This window comes from Salmo trutta, chromosome 1 (genome assembly GCF_901001165.1).
Source record: "Salmo trutta chromosome 1, fSalTru1.1, whole genome shotgun sequence".
In the NCBI taxonomy this organism is placed as follows: domain Eukaryota; kingdom Metazoa; phylum Chordata; class Actinopteri; order Salmoniformes; family Salmonidae; genus Salmo; species Salmo trutta.
Genome location: NC_042957.1, coordinates 62,406,265 through 62,409,768, shown reverse-complemented (window position 1 = coordinate 62,409,768; position 3,504 = coordinate 62,406,265). Strand labels below are relative to the sequence as shown.

Sequence of the window (3,504 nt, the reverse complement as noted above, 5' to 3'; positions counted from 1 at the left end):
TGGAGCAAAGATTTGTCATACAGTGAACTCTTCGGGAAAGAAGGTGCTCTCTAGAACCACAAAGGCTTCTTCGGCTGTCCCCATAAGAGAACCCTTTGAAGAACCCTTTTTGGTTACAGTTAGAACCCTTTTGGGTTCCATGTAAAACCCTTCCACAGAGGGTTCTATATGGAAACCCAAAAGGATTCTACCTGGAACCAAAAAGGGTTCTTCTACGGGGACAGACAAAAACAACTTTTGGAACCCTTTTTTCTAGAGTGTAGTGTATGTGTTTAGAGAACAGACACGCCTCATTGCCTCTCATACTGAGATCAGTGTTGATCAGTTTTTGTATGACGCTGTAGCCTACTTAGTCACTGTGTCTCTGGCACAATAATAAACAGCAGAGTCTTCAGTCTTCAGGCGTTTCACATTTAAGTACAGCTGGTTTTTGGAGTTATCTTTAGTGATGGTGAACTGGCCCTGGAGGGACTGAGCAAATATTGTGCCAGTGCCACTGTCAATGCGCCCAATCCACTCTAGTCCATTTCCCTGGTTTCTGACGGATCCAGTGCATCCAGTAGCTACCCATGGAGAATCCAGACACAGTACAGGACAGTGTTACTGACTCTCCAGGGCTCTTCACCACTGACTCAGAGGAGGTGAGTGACTGCCCCTGAACAGCTGAAACACAGACAGAGTTTAGATGACTGTGACCCACCAGCCAAGTAGCACAGCTCCTCTCCTCTCTCCTACACTGGAATGAAATAACTCCAGTTAACTCACCTGTGATGAGAGCCAGGAGGAACACGCATTCTAGAACTCTCATTGTGGGGAGGTTCTAAGATTTTTGAAACAAAGGTGTAGACTGAAAGTGACAGTTGTGAATGAGGGGGATGGTCTCTGGGGTTCAGTTATTATAACAGACTATTGTAATGGGAGGAGACATTGGCTCTTGGTACACAGAATATATTTGCATCTCCATGGGGTTAACTCTCTCAGGTCTATGCAAAGTTACATCCCTTTTGTCTATATAAAGTGGAGTGTCTGTCTCTCTTTCAGTAAGAGTTAAGAATCCAGCATCGACCAACTCACCTTGAATACAAACCATGTTCCCTGCATCTCTGCTGCTGCTGCTTGTAGCTGCATCATGTTAGTCTCCTTAGATTTTTGTTTTTGAAACTGAAAACCTTATTTGTAGTTCTTTATCAATATATTCCACTATTAAATTACTTTTCTGATTATTCTGTAAATCCATAGATTGTTTTCATTCAAATTCTTCCATTGAGAGGTGTGCACTGTGGTCTTGAGCTCACCCAACCAAGCTCATTGGATGTAAAGTCTGGAGAGTCTTTGAGCATCACCTGTAAAGTCTCTGGTTATTCTCTGACTGATAGCACCAACCTCTATGGAATAGGCTGGATCCGTCAGCCTGTAGGAAAAGCACTTGAATGGATTTGGACCATCTATTATGATGGAAACTCACACTCTCACAGTTCCCTAAAAGACAGGTTCAGTGTCACAAGAGACACTTCCAGCAACACAGTGTTTTTAAAAGGACAGAGTCTGCAGACTGAAGACGCAGCTGTGTATTATTGTGCTCGACGAACACAGTGATACAAACCAGCAGCAGACCAGTACAAAAACCCTGTATGTATGTGATGATTCAAGTACGAGCACAAACGGTATGGCACTTATTAGTATAAGAAGAGTTTAAAAAAATAACCAGTGGTGTAAAATGTAAAAGTAAAAAGACTTAACTAGTCTCTTGGGGTATTTGTGCTTTACTGTACTATTTATACTTTTTACAACTTATCATTTTACATTCCTAAATAAATGTATGCACTTTTTATTCCATACATTTTCCCTGACACCCAAAGTACATGTTACATTTTGAATGCCTAGCATGACAGGAAAGTGGACTGATTCACGCACTCATCAAGAGAACATCCCTGGTCATCCCTACCAAATGCTTTTATTGGGTGACTTTCACTTTTACTTGAGTCATTTTCTATTAAGGTATCTTTATTTTCACTCAAGTATAACAATTGGGTATTTTTTCCACCACTGTAAATAACTAGTATAAAAATGAATACATTGATTGACTGTTATAAGCTGAACCAACCTGCATTATGAACTGTTAAATGAAATACAAAGTTGAGTGAAATGTGGATTCTCTCTTTGTTTACAGCATGTTATTATAACACGATAATTATTGTTTTTGGTAATGGCACAGAATTCCTTAATGAATTTGTGTGATCCTCCAGGCTTTTTAATCACTGGTCCAGACTCAGTCAATGTCTGACTCCGAACACTTGTGGAAACAAAGTAACATTAGAGAAAATCCCTGGACTCAAAACCTCTGTGATCATTCTGTATCAAATAAAAACAGTCTTATAGTGTTCATCTGTCAAGCCCATTGTCATCAGTAGAGCCACAGTAGTAAATGTCATGATTAATTATTAGTAGTTATGATGTGTCTCTGTTCCTCAATCTAGTCAGTGCTTCAGTCCCTCTCCTCCACTCTGCAGTGAGATAGGTAGTGATGGAATAGCTCAGAGTTATGCATTGACTCCTCCTTACAGGGCAGTAGGGTACAGGAACACACAATATAGAATAAAATGTATATGCCATAATATAATATAGAGAACTCAGAGATGGGGAACAGCTTTATATGCAGTGGCAGGTATTCATGGATGCCAAGGGAAGCCAGGCTTCTCTGTGTTTCCTAATTGTCCTTCAATTTGCAAGACACTAAATGTATCTCACCGGAGAAAGCATCCGAGCGATATTTGTCTCTGTATGTGTAGGCCATTTATATGATGCTGTCTGGTCCAAAAGAGTATGACATTGTTGCCGCCCATGTGGGAGTTAATGTAAAGAAACTAGATGCAGCTGCTATGCTGAAGGAACATGATTGAATAGCAGGAAGTAGCAAGGACAATGAGTACAATGACCTGATAGAGAGCTAGGGGGCTACTAGGGGCAGCTGATATGCTGAGCCACTAATGTAAACAATGAGTACATTGGCCAGATAGAGAGGTGAGGGCATGCAGTACAATTGCCATCTCTGAGTAGGATGTCATGACAGAAATTGCATTAGCTGAGAACATAATAACATTTCCGCCTTCTAACATACTATTGTCAGGAGGAAACAGGAGAAGAATGGTGGCAAATTGACTGACATGTGAACCATATACAATAAATGTATTTTTGTTGTGTAAGCTAGGGGGTTCTACCACCACTGTAATCCAAACCGGAACAGATGTGTGCGTCATCAGGCGTTAACAAGCAAGAACTGATATGGAGAGATAATGGTAAAGAACGGTCTAGGGAAGCTATTTTCATATAGAGGGAGGGGACTCTATACGTTAAGCAAAGACAGAGTCCTATAAAGACGGGACTCTGTAATATGAGAATTTAGTATTTTTCCATGGAAGGACCCTATTACACATGCAACAGAGCCGAGTCCTTCCATGGAAAAATACTAAATTCTCATATTACAGAGTCCCGTCTTTATAGGAC

At 40.8% G+C, this 3,504-nt stretch overlaps 1 pseudogene; it reads right to left on the bottom strand.

Annotated features, from left to right (window-relative positions):
- Nucleotides 1-276: 276 nt before the first annotated feature.
- On the bottom strand, nucleotides 277-860 carry LOC115204728 (immunoglobulin heavy variable 3-74-like; annotated as a pseudogene).
- Nucleotides 861-3,504: the final 2,644 nt, after the last annotated feature.